Genomic DNA, 14,733 nt, shown 5'->3' on the forward strand with positions numbered 1-14,733 from the left:
ATCTAAAATAGAAATTAACAAAGTTTTTTTTTTTTTCACTATCTTTTATTAATCTTGAACTTGTTCCTCATCTCCTTTGTCCTGTATAGGGTGAATTGGGGTGAGTTTTACAAGCTCAATAAAAAAAATTCTATAATGGAGATTTACGTATATATATTCACGCAATATATAAAATATAATAATTTTTATCATCAAAGAAAATGTCTAACAAGCATTACAATCAAAATACATAACAAAATAAATCATCATACAAAATATATTCTAATCATCACTCTTATAACTTAATTTTTGTTCTTCTTTCAAATCACACTCATAGATTCACAGATTTTTCAAATCAAAACGGATTTACTCACATACACATATCACTCAACTCAGATTTATAATTTTACATTATTTAGTCTTTTAAAGCTTAATTAGGTTACTATTGCGCGATGCCGTTTATATCGTCATTGAGGAGAGGTGAAATGGATCCTCACATGACACACACACAAATTTCCTAATGGGTATAGCAGTTACGTTTGTTAGGTGACCCATACTCACAAATACTTATTCACGTTTGGATTAGGTTTCAAATTCTATCCATGTGCAGGTTCACCATACCTGTTGAACTTCAGCCACACACACACCATCCATTTCTCGATTCAGACTAAACGAATAAGTATTCAGGATCCTTACATTTTACACTATTTTTAAATATCTCTCATTTCCAATTCACTTATTTCCTATTTAAAATCTTAATTTTTACGCATAAAAAAAATACAAACACACACACAGATAAAATACCTAATATCATCACGATAAGGGTCATACATTTCAAATAACTTTCTGAATCATTATGTATCAGATCACACAGCGAGTACAGTGCATGGTACATCTGCACTAGATTACACAGCCAATGCAGGGTACCTAAATTTTACACACGTACACTGGTTATACATTTCACATGCATAACATATGTACACACATTTTAATACACACACACATATATATATTACAATGCAGACATGTATTTTTACTACATGTCTCAAATAGAATATATATTTATATTCACACACACACACACAATTTTTACAGATACATATGCACACTTTCATACTTAAACACGTACACACAATCACACACAACATATCATATACATATTTATTCACGTATTTGTTCTGATCAGTTCTGTTCTTATCAATTATGTTCTTATCAATTCATATCTCATTCATTGTATATTTTTATATATACTCACACACATGCATAACAACGTTGATATATATACACTATATAAATACACACAAATACAAATTAGATATGCTAATTATATTCATATTATATCACACATATATTTAAACATTCATACATAATATACTATACATATACACGTTTATATAAAAATATAATTTATGTTTCCGTATAGAATACACACAATTCTTACCTATGGTGTGATTAGGAAAGCTTTAGAAATTTTTTATATCTCGATCTACAGTCATTTCGAAAATCTGAATATCATTTAAATAATTTTTCTAGTTTATAATAGAAAACACATAAATTAAATTATGAATAATTTTAGAAACTATATTACCCGAAATTAGGAAGGGATTTTACCTTCGGACACGCGGTCCTGATCGCCAGCGTCACCATGCGCCATCACGCGCGTGTCATTGAAAATGTTAAACGCTGATGATCGAATTAGCGTGCGTTGTCGCATGTGGCACACCAACATCATATTGGTCGCCACACTTTTTTTTTCTCTTCATTTTTTTTCTTTTTCCTTTTCTTTTCTTCTTTTTTTTTGTTTTCTTTTTCTTTTTTAATCTTTTCTTCGTCTCTTTTTATTTTTATTTTTATTTTCTTCTTCCTTTTTCCTTCCTTCTTCTTCTTCCTTTTTCCTTCCAGTAGTCTTCGTTTTTTTTTTCTTCCTCCTTTCCTGCAACTCCTTTTTTTTTCTTTCTTCTTCTTCTTCCTTTTTCTTCTCTCTCTCTCTCTCTCTCTCTCTCTCTCTCCTCTCTCCTCTTTCTCTCTCTACCCGACCATGACTCTTCTCTGTCTTCTTCTCCTTTTTCTTCTCTTCCCTTTTTTTTTTTTTCCTTTCTTCTTCTCTTCTTCCCGCGACGTCTCCCCTTCTGTCGCATCCCACCTTTGCGACTGCCACTCACTCCTACTCTTCACGTGGCTTAGGCTTCTCCCCTCACTCTGCTCTTTTAGCCCCAATCCTCATTCAGGTCAGCCTCCTCTCTCACCCACTCGAACTCAACTCTCTTTTTCTCTTTCTTTTTCTTTTTTTTTTATGCTTTTTCATTACATATATATATATACATATTTGCCACTTGGTTTATTCTCTTTCTCTCTACATACTTTTTTTTTTCTTTATTTTTTCTTAATTTATAATTAATTGTATATATATTTTATCTTTTTTTCTTTTATACCCAGTTGGGCACTAGCTGGGTATTACAGTATTTATATATAATTAACTATATAAACACATATATAAATATATAAATTTATGTATATATAATAAAAAATACATAATTAAATATATAAATATGTATATATATAAATATAATAAAATTGATATAATTAAATAAATTATATACATGTATATATAATTAAAAATATATATAAATAAATTTAATTGAATATATAAATTGTAATACCTGGCTCCGAAAAACAGTATGAGATGATATTTTTTTATTTTAAAAATTTTAAATTACTTATTAAAAAAATTATTTAATTTAGTTTATTTTTATTTAATTAAAATTTTGAGAAAAAATGAATTAGGGATGAGATTGAAGACAATTTTGATAAAAAAAGGTGAAAATTTGAGTTCGGATGGTATTTTTGAAAGAAAAATTTGAAACAGGCGGTCAAAGTGTAAAAAGGAAAAGTTCGACCATGTAAGACCATCCAGTCAGCAGTTTCAACAAACTGGAGCGCGCTGCATGACAAGACACACTGACGTCGGTGCCATGCGAGAGAACACGTTAGTGATCCACGTGCCCCGTGATCGAACGATCCCAGATCGATCCCACGCGCGTGGATGGCCCATATTTGTTTCTCCCTTAGGCGTGATCGGAAGGTCGAGATCAATCGCGATGAACGGTTCATATTCGTCTTCTCCTTAAGCGCGATCGGACGGACGGGATCGATCGCGATGGACGGCCAAGATCAACACGGGATGAGTATAAATACTTTGCATTGCACGAGAACTCGAACCCTAACAGCCAGCCTTCGCTGGAGAAGAAAAATCAGACGCAGGAGAAAGAGGCCGATCGCTGACCGCTACCGCATTGAAGACACCGCCGGTCGCCAAAAAAGGTAAAAATTTTCCTTACCTGCTCGAAATTTGATTCTAAACACCCTTGTGGCCAAATCAGAGTAAGATGGACGAAGGGTGAGCGGAAACCACGGGTAAAGCTCGGTAGAGCTGTGGCGGCCAAAACTTTAAAATTCTTTTGATGAGCCTATTCCTGATTTTCGTTTCATGTAATTTTTCGATCATTATGTTTACCGTTCTTTTCTGTGTATGGTAGCCGAAGAAAAAATCTCTGTCGCACCCGAAGGTCCCTTGCCGCCAGTAGATTAATTGTTTTAGTCATTTTTTGACTAACCGAGGCCCTTAACGTATTTTTCTGCAAAGATATGGCCGAAACCAGTCAGGCCGAGACGAATCACCGCCGTGCCAAAACTCCAAAATTGGCCGGAATGAGTTTTGGACATCGATTTTGGATTTTTAAGGTATTTTTAGATATGTAACGAATGTTTTGAATTTTATAGAAAAAATTCAGGGAACTTGATACCCGTTAGGAAATATAGTAGACAGCTCGACATATCGAAATACGATTCGGGTAAAGATCCCTCACCCTATTCTCTGTTACGGTAAATTGAGACTTAACGATGTATAATTTTGTGTTTTTATGAAAAAATTAGAAAATCTTAAAAATAATTACAAGTTACTAGAAGAGTCAGAATCGGTTAATTCACAACTATCCTGATTTTTCGTTTATTTTCTTGTACTGTTCTACTTGCTTGATTAATCCATCGTATGATTAAAATTATTACTTTTAAATTATTTTTCTTATTTAGTGTAACACCCCAAAACTATTTTTATTTTTGTATTGGAATTTTTCTTTGGATTTTATTTTATTTTATTTTAATAGTTAATTTATTTTGTAATAATTATATGTTTAATTTAATTTAATAGAAATAAAAATAATAATAATGATAAAATTGGGTAAAATTATTTTTGAGAATTAATTGAAAATGATTTTGAAAAAAAAAGGGTAAAAATTTGGATTCTGGGAGTGTTTTTGAAAAGAAAATCGAAAACCAGGGGTCAAAACGTAATTTAAAAAAGATACGCCACGTCAGCAGCCCGGTCAGCAGCCCCATCCAAGCAGGACACGCCGCGTTGCAGGAACGCTAACATGGGAAACCACGCGGGACGGAGCCACGTGAGCGATCCGCGTGCGCGTGATCGGACGGCCCAGATCCGTTCTCGCGCGCACGGACGACACAGATCATAAGCGCGCACGGAAGGCCCAGATCTCACGCGTGCGGACGACCTAGATTGAATTACGCACGGATGGCCCAGATCGCATCGCAATGGACGGCTGAGATTAAAAGGGAAAGGTTATAAATAACCTCACCCACACCCAACCCCAAACCCTAGCCGCTAGTACAATCGCTGGAGAAGACGACCCAGTCACTGGAGGAGCCGGCCGTCGCACCGCAGGATTTTTCGACCCCCAAACGAGGTACAATTTCTCTCTTGGGCTCGTTTTTCGATGTTGAATCCACTTGTGGCCAAATCGGAGCCAATCAGCCAGAAAACACCGCCGAAGCCCAGCGGCGCCGTCGCGGCTTCCCTCTATTTTTGCCTCAGATGAAGCCCTTCTCGGTTCCCGTTTGATGCAATTTTTACACTATTGTGATCACCGTCTTTTTCTCTACAGGTTGACCGGAGCAAAATATCGAATCGCGACTCGCGCTGGAGAAGCTGCCACCGGTAAGTCTTAGTTTTTCGTGATTTTTTGGGCCATCGAGGGCCCTAGAGTTGTTTTATCGCAGGAACCAATGCAAGTTTGGCCGAATTCGGTCGAAAACGGCCAACTTGAGGCGGATCACCGTCGCTGGAGCATGGCGGAATCGCCATACCGGAGTTCTGAAAATGACCGAGTAGGCCTTGGGACTTTTTTGAATTTTTTTGGGACATGTGTAGGTACTAGAAGTGTATTTCAATTCTCGAAAAAATAAATTCAGGGAATCTAGGGACAGCCCGTAGGCGCAGTGAGAACCCGATTCCAAACTCCGAAACAAGTAATGATTTCTCACCCTATTTTCTATCACGGTATTAAAGCTCAATAAATAATAAACGGCATTTCATGAATTAATACATGTGTATAATTAATTAAGGTTACTAATGGAGCCCGAATCTGATGTATTTTTTTCAGTTGTTGTTTGATCTATTTTATAGTTTTAAATGCAGTATGGTATTTGATGTGTTTATTCTAGAATTTCGTTTGCATGAATCACGGTTTCGTTTATTATGGTTTGAATTATTGTGAACCCGTTGTTGTCTTGTTTGGTGTTCATTACTGGTTTACGTGTTTATGTTTGATTGGATAATTAAAACCAAGAAAAATGGAAAAATGTATGTGAATTGATAAATGGATAATGTAGACAGCCCAACTAGATATCTTGGGAGATGGTGGATGAACCGGGTCCGTAGGGAACCCTACCGGGAACGTGGTCTCTCATATTGGACGGGGTATGGAGACTTTATGTGTTTTGGCGCCCATACCAGAGGGGTATGAGGACAGCCCGTTTCACCCTCATACCGGACGGGGTATTGAAGTTTATGTTTTTTTTTGGCACCCATACCGAATTGGGTATGGGGACGGCCCTGGAATCAAGTTATCAATGTGAATAGTTCACGTGTAGCGGGGACCCCCTATGGATCTCCATGGATACTAGTAGGCTGATAAAAGAGGAAAATTGTTGTCTGATGATTAAAAAACGAGAGTTTGATAGGTGTTATATTACAAAGTGTGCATGATTTTATAATGTTTATGATGTTATTGTGTTTCATAAGTTGTCTTTCATGAATCTCACCGAGGTAAGTGGACAATAAAAGTTTTTACTATTGATAAATGAGTTTGCTATAAATTATGCTCTATTTGTCGTTTTTGTTTTCTACCAACCTTTACTCCTGTGGCAGTGAGATAGTGTAATGTCTTTACTGAGCTAGTGTAGCTCATTCCTTACTTAACCATTTCAGATCAAGAGGACTTGGTTCCCGAGCCTGTCCCGCAGGAAGACGGCGAGTAGATGACTAAGGATTTCATAGATTTATTTATAGCATTCATTATTAGTGTTCACTTAAGTTAGTTTATTATTTCATACGTTTAATATGTTTTGGCTATTGTATAAGGGATATTAATAAGAATTTTTATTTCCCTTCCGCACTTAGAATTTTTAATACATACATTTTCTTTAATTTCTGGGGCCGTTACAGTTGGTATCAGAGCCGCGTTCCTCGAACTCATCCCTTACACAATAATACTTAGAGAAATACCCACCGATAAATCGTTACTCAACCCTTTCTTGTGAAATGCAGGTGTAGAGAAATGAGGAAAGGAAGACCCCCGCTAAACCGAGTAGCCCGGGATGATTTGCTTCGGGAAGATGTGGATAAAATATTTGAGATGCTGGAAAGGATCATTACTGCTCAGTAAGGTCGAGAGGAGAGAAGGGAGTTACCCGAACCTCCCCCACTACCACAAGTTGAGCCACTGCTACAGCAAGCGGATCCCGAGCCACCCCGGCACGAGCCTGCTCCACCACAGTACCACCCGGCACCACTGCCGCAGTATGAACCGGTGCCCCAGCCACCGTACTGCCCGGCACCGCCATAGTACAATCTGGTGCCCCCCACTATATTAGCAGGTGCCACCATAGGGCCCCCAATCTATCCCCAGCCGGGCCCAGTCCCTCTTCCACGGGACCCAGCTCCTTCATTGATCGACCCAGGCTACATAGAGAGGTACAAGAGACTGAACACTTCCACTTTTACAGGGGGATCCTCTTTCGAAGATGCCCAATACTGGTTGGCGGAGACTGAGAGAGTTTTCAAGACCTTGGGAGTGGTTCCTGAGCAGAGAACTGCCTTTGCTTCCTACATGCTGGTAAGGGAAGTAGGTCGTTGGTAGGAGCTCAAGCAGACTACCCTGCCTACACCAGTCACTTGGGAGTAGTTCTTAGCGGCCTTCCATGCAGAGTATCTCCTTGAGCACATCCGACACCTAAAGGAGATGGAGTTTGTTCAGTCGGTCCAGAAAAATATGACGGTATCGAAATATGCTCGTAAGTTCCTAGAGCTGGGTCGATACTCCCCGGAGACATTGATGGATAAGGGCAGGAAGGCCAGGAGATTCCAGTGCGGCCTTCGCCCAGAGATCAAGCAACACTTATTGGTATTGGAGCTCAAGACATACTCAGCTGTTCTAGCAAAGGCACAGATTGTGGAGAGGAGTTTCAACACCCGTCCTCAGTCAACAGGGAGTCACCGACCCTCAGCTCCACCCCGCAGACTAGCACCTACTGCGCCGGTCCAACCAAATAAGAGGCCCAGACCAGTGATCCAGGCCCCTCCTCAGGCTTCAGGGGTAGCACGTGGAAAGATCTGTCAGCACTGCGGCAGGGATCATGGGGACCGACCATGCTACCGCCTCAACAACACCTGTCGCATATGTGGCAGTGCCCAGCACTATGCGAGAGAGTGCCCGAGGAACCAAAATCAAAGAAGACCTCCTATTCAGGGCAGGGTTTACAACCTCACTCAGCAGGATGCCGATGCCGACCCGGACGTGGTACATAGTATGTACACTATCTGTAACCATATTGCTCATATTTTGTTTGACATTGGTGCATCACATTCATTTGTTTCACATGTTTTTGCATCCAAATTTAATGTATTACCTGATGAACTTGATTCAATGTTATTTGTGTCTATTGCTGGGGGTGAAAGACTATTTGGGGAAGTTGTCTAAAGCACTTGTGCCGTAGAGATAACAAATAGAAAACTGAGTGTAGACTTGATAGAGTTAGACACGGGAGATTTTGATGTAATCTTAGGGATGGATTGGCTAGTGGCGTAACACGCCACCATAGATTGCTTTAACAAGAAGGTTGTATTTAATCCTCCTAATGAAGAGCCATTTATAAATTAATAAAATCATATAGTACTTATTCTTTGATGACAAGTTTCATTAATTTTTAAGTACCTTAATCTTGCTATTTTCTCTAACTAGGTAAGCCCAAGAAGGAAATTTATATCCAAGAGATTCTGGTAGTCCGAGACTTTCCAGATGTATTTCCGGACGAACTATCCGGATTGCTAGTGGACAGGGATGTCGAGTTTACTATAGACCTACAGCCAGGCACCCAACCCATTTTGGTTGCTCCTTACCGCATGAGTTGCATTGAGATGGAAGAGCTGAGGAAACAGATCACTAAATTGCAAGATACCTGGTTTTATTAGACACAGTGTGTCCCCTTGGGGTACCGGAGTCACTTTTGCCAGGAAGGGAGATGGAACATTGAGACTGTATATTGATTACAGAGGATTGAACAAGGTTACAATTAAGAACAAATATCCCATTCCCAGGATTAATGACCTATTCGATCAGCTGCAGGGTGCACAGGTCTTCTCTAAAATAGACATACGATCAGGTTACCATCAGGTGAAGATAAGAACAGAAGACATCCCCAAGACGGCCTTTCGAACCAGGTACGGACACTATGAGTTCCTAGTCATGCCATTTGGGCTAACCAACGCCCCGACAATCTTTATGGATCTGATGAACAAGGTCTTCAGAGAGTTTTTGGATCAATTTGTTATCGTGTTCATCGATGACATCTTAGTCTACTCAAAAAACAGAGAAGAACATGCTCACCATCTTGCCCAAGTTTTGCAGGTCCTCAGAAAAAAGAAGTTATATGCAAAGTTGAGTAAGTGTGGATTCTGACTTGAGCAGACCGCCTTCCTAGGACACATCATATTGAAGGAAGGAGTATTAGTGAATCCCGAAAAGGTTAAAGTGGTACTTGGCTGGGAGAAGTTGACATCAATTAAGGAAATCCGGAGCTTCCTAGGGATGACAGGTTATTACCGCAGGTTCGTTGAAGGATTCTCCAGTCTAGCAGCTCCTCTAACCCGACTCACAAAGAAGAATGCCAAATTTGAGTGGAATGAGGACTGCGAAAGAAGTTTTTCAGAATTAAAGAAACGGCTTACTACTGCACCCGTGCTGGCTTTACCGAGTGGATCGGGGGGATATACAGTTTATAATGATGCCTCCTATCTAGGCCTGGGTTGTGTCATGATGCAGCATGGGAAGGTCATAGCATATGGTTTCAGATAGTTAAAGAATAATGAGAAGAATTATCCCACCCATGACTTGGAGCTTGCCGCAATCATACACGTTTTGAAAACCTGGCGCCACTACTTATACGGAGAGACCTTTCAGATCTATACCGATCATAAGAGTTTGAAATACATATTCACTCAGAAGGATCTCAACATGCGTCAGAGAAGGTGGGTGGAACTTTTTAAAGACTATGATTGTGATATCTTATACCATCCGGGTAAGGGCAACGTGGTAGCAGATGCTCTCAGCAGGAAAAGTGCAGGTATCTTAGTCCATTTGATGGTTTCAGAATGCAGGCAAATTGGGGCCACACAACAGGTTCGACTTCAGGACTTGAGGAGAGTCACATATTTGAGCTGCCTAACAGTCCAGCCTGAGTTAATCTAGAGAATAAGAGAAGCCCAGTAAGTCGACCCCGCCCTAGTAGCCCACAAGATTGATACAGAACAGGGAGCGAGCTTAGAATTTCGAGTATCTGCCGATGGGTTACTCCAGTTCCAAGACAAAGTGTGTGTTCCAGATGACAGCGAGTTAAAGAGAGATATCATGACAGAGTCCCACAGCTCGAAGTTTGCCATGCATCCCGGAAGCACCAAAATGTACCAAAGCATGCGACCCCAGTTTTGGTGGAATGGGATGAAGAGAGACATAGCCGACTTTGTATCTAAATGTTTGGTATGTTAGCAGGTCAAGACAGAGTATCAGCACTCAGGTGGGCTACTTCAGCCTTTACCGACCCCGGAGTGGAAGTGGGAACACATCACCATGGACTTCGTGACGGGATTACCCAAGGCACGTTCAGGATATAATGCCATCTGGGTAATTGTTGACCGGCTTACCAAAATTTCCACTTCTTGGCCATCAGAATGACCAACCCCTTGGACAAGTTGGCAAGAATGTATATCCAGAAAATAGTCAGATTGCACGTAGTTCCAGTGATAGTGGTATCTGACAGGGACCCCAGGTTCACTTCTCGGTTTTGGAGTAGCTTTCAGCAAGCCATGGGAACAAAGCTGTCTCTTAATACTACTTTCCATCCTCAGACTGATGGACAATCAGAACGGATAATTCGTACACTTGAGGATATGCTCCGAACTTGTGTCTTTGACTCTGGGGGCCATTGGGACGACCATCTACCCCTGATAGAGTTTGCCTACAACAATAGTTACCAAGCGAGCATCGACATGGCTCCATATGAGGCGTTATATGGGTGCCCGTGCAGATCACTGATTTATTGGGAAGAAGTGGGCGATAGAAGATTGTTCGGCCCGGAGTTGGTAGAGGAGAACACGTCTAAAATAATTAAAATCAGAAAGAACATTCAGACGGCTTAGAGTAGGCAAAAGAGTTATGTGGACACCCAGAGGAGAGATCTAGCGTTTGAGAAATGCGACCGGGTGTTCTTTAAGACCACTCCTTTCAAGGGAATTAGTAGGTTCGGCAGGAGGGAAAAACTGAACCCCCGATTTATTGGACCTCTTAAAATCTTAGACATGATTGGTACTGCTGCCTACAGACTAGTACTGCCTCCAGAGTTCTCCAAGGTCCACAATGTGTTCCACGTATCTATACTACGTAAGTACAACCCGAACCCCTCTCATGTCTTGGCTCATGAATCGCTTCCACTCCAAGAGGACTTACTTTATGAAGAAGTACTAGTTGGTATCACGGACATAAAGAGCAGGATACTCTGCAACAGGAAAATATCATTTGTAAAGGTTGTGTGGCAGAACCACATGCCAAGGGAGGCTACTGGGGAGCTAGAATCAGACTTTAGAGCCTAGTATTCCCATTTGTTCGATCAAGAGCAAGAGGCAAATTTGGAGGACCATATTTCTTTAAGGGGGGGAGAGTTGTAACACCCAAAAACTATTTTTATTTTTATATTGAAATTTTTTTTTGGATTTTATTTTATTTTAATAGTTAATTTAATTTAATAGAAATAAAAATAATAATAATGATAAAATTGGGTAAAATTATTTTTGGGAATTAATTGAAAATGATTTTGGGAAAAAGGAGTGAAAATTTTGATTCTGGAGGTGTTTTTGAAAAGAAAATCGAAAACTAGGGATCAAAACGTAATTTAGAAAAAATACGCCACGTCAGCAGCCCCAGCCAACCAGGACACGCCGCATGACAGGAACACTGACGCGGGAAGCCACGCGGGACGAGGCCACGTGAACGATCCGCGTGCGCGCGATCGGACAGCCCAGATCCATTCCCGCGCACACGGACGACCCAGATTAAAAGCGCACACGGACGACCAAGATCTCACGCGTGCGGAAGGCCCAGATTGAATCACGCACGGAAGGACCAGATCGCATTTCGATGGACAACCCAGATTTATTCCCATTTTAATCGCAATCGGACGGTCCAGATTAAATCATGATGGACGGCTGAGATTAAAAGGAGAAGGTTATAAATAACCTCACCCACACCCAACCCCAAATCCTAGCCACCAGTGCCCTCGTCGGAGAAGACGACCCAGTCATCGGAGGAGCCGGCCGCCGCCACCTACCACTGCACTGGAGGATTTTTCGACCGCCAAACGAGGTAAAATTTCTCCCTTGGGCTTATTTTTCGACGCTGAATCCACCTATGGCCAAATCGGAGCCAAATCACCGGCCAATCGGCCGAAAAACACTGCCAAAGCCCAGCAGCACTACTGCGGCTTTCCTCGATTTTGGCCTCCGATGAGGCCCTTCTCGGTTCCTATTCGATGCAATTTTTACACCATTGTGATCACCGTCCTTTTCTCTACAGGTTGACTGGAGTAAAACATCAAATCGCGACCCACGCCGGAGAAGCCGTCGCACCTGAGAGCTCCGCCGCTGGTAAGTCTCAGTTTTTCGTATTTTTTGGGCCACCGAAGGCCCTAGGGTTTTTTATCGCAGGAACTAATGCATGTTTGGCCGAATTCGGCCAACCCAAGATGGATCGCCGTCACCGGAGCACGTCGGAACTACCATGCCGGAGTTCTTGAAAATGACCGAGTAGGCCTTGGGACTATTTTTGAGTTTTTTCGAGACATGTATAGGTACTGGAAATGTATTTCGGTTCCCAGGGAAAGAAATTCAGGGAATCTAGGGACGGCCCGTAGGTGCAGTGAGAACCCGATTCCAAACTCCGAAACAAGTAAGGATTTCTCACCCTATTTTTTATCACGGTATTAAAGCTCAATAAATATTAAAACGGCATTTCATGAATTAATACATGTGTATAATTAATTAAGGTTACTAATGGAGCCCGAATCTGATGTATTTTTCGGTCAGTTGTTGTTTAATCTATTTTACAGTTTTAAATGCAGTATGGTAGTTGATGTGTTTATTCTAGGGTTTCTATGCATGAATCACGGTTTCGTTTATTATGGTTTGAATTATTGTGAACCCGTTGTTGTCTTGTTTGGTGTTCATTACTGGTTTACGTGTTTATATTTGATTGGATAATTGAGACCAAGAAAAATAAAAAAAGGTATGTGAATTGATAAATGGATAATGTCGACAGCCCAACTAGATATCTTGGGAGATGGTGGACGGACCGGGTCCGTAGAGAACCCTACCGAGAACGTGGTCTCTCATATCGGACGGAGTATGGAGACCTTATGTATTTTGGCGCCCATACCGGACAGGGTATGGGGACGACCCTGGAATCAAGTTATCAATGTGAATGGTTCACGTGTAGCGGGGACCCCCCTATGGATCCCTATGGATACTAGTAGGCTGATAAAAGAGGAAAATTATTATCTGATTATTGAAAAATGAGAGTTTGATATGTGTTATGTTACAAAGTGTGCATGATTTTATGATGTTTATGATGTTATTGTGTTTCATAAGTTGTCTTTTATGAATCTCACCGAGGTAAGTGGACAGTAAAAATTTTTATTATTGATAAATGAATTTGCTATAAATTATGCTCCATTGGTCGTTTTTGTTTTCTACCAACTTTTACTCATGTGGCAGTGAGATAGTATGATATCTTTACTGGAATAGTGTAACTCATTTCTTACTTAACCATTTCAAATCAGAAGGACTTAGTTCCGGAGCCCGTCCCGCAGGAAGACGGCGAGTAGATGACTAAGGATTTCATAGATTTATTTATAGCATTCATTACTAGTGTTTACTTAAGTTAGTTTATTATTTAATACGTTTTGGTTATTGTGTAAGAGATATTAATCAGAATTTTTATTTCGCTTCCGTACTTAGAATTTTTAATACATACATTTTTTTTTAAATTTTCGGGGCCGTTACATTTATTAATTATCTGATCGTGATCTTTATCTGATTTATTGATTTGAAATAAATGCCCCAATTACGTTTCTTAATTGTTGATGTATGAAATCGAATCATTTGCTTAATTGTCGTTTGATTGATCTGTGAATATATAATAAGATATTAGTATGCTTGTTGGTTGTTTGTTGATAAAAATCTGTATGTGAAAGATTTACTGGGTAACCGAAAAAGGGTAGATGGATCCAGTATATAGGGAACCCTACCGTGAATGTTACCTTATCGGACGGGATTGGGAAGTCCTTTACCATAAAGGTTTGGAAGATATTGTTTATTCTCATACTGGACGGGGTGTTGAGACGATGGAATATTTGACGCCTATTATCGAACGAGGTATGGGGACGACCGGTTAATTGTTTAAATTGTATGTTGGGTTTAGGGGTAGGAGAGACACTCTTATAAACCCCCAGAAGTACTAATTAGTAGGTAAAAAAGGAAAGTTATTGTATCTTATTATCTTATATGTGAAAATAAAAAGTGTATGAATATGAGTTTTCAGAGATTGTCTTTGAAAAGATTGTTATGGTAAGTATTAAACAAACGTCTTCAAGTTTAGATGTATTTAAATAAAGTAAGGGCTTCATTAATTATTTTTCTAATTTTTTACCAATCTTCAGTTTTTTGTATATATGATTAGTGTGATATTTTTACTGAGTTAGTGTAGCTCACCATTTCATTAATTATTTCAGATAAAAAAGATTAAGATCTAGATCCTGATCAATAAGAGGGTTATGAGTAGTTCACTACTCGAATTCTCTTCAAGTGCTAGTGAAAGTTGTCATAGGATGCTGTGTTAGTGTAACTCACCATTTCATTAACTATTTCAGATAAAAAAGATCAAGATCCAGCTCTCGATCAATAAGAGAGTTATGAGTAGTTCACTACCCGAATTCTCTTCAAGTGCTAGTGAAAGTTGTTCTAGAATGCTTAGTTATTTGTTTTTCGTTTTATTTTTTTAATTTTCATTTATCTTTTAAAAGGGACATTCCCGTAATCCTATTGGGCATTATAAATTATTGTATATGGAATATAAA

The sequence above is a fragment of the Carica papaya genome, chromosome 8 (assembly GCF_054855325.1).
Source record: "Carica papaya isolate Zhongbai chromosome 8, ASM5485532v1, whole genome shotgun sequence".
Taxonomy (NCBI): domain Eukaryota; kingdom Viridiplantae; phylum Streptophyta; class Magnoliopsida; order Brassicales; family Caricaceae; genus Carica; species Carica papaya.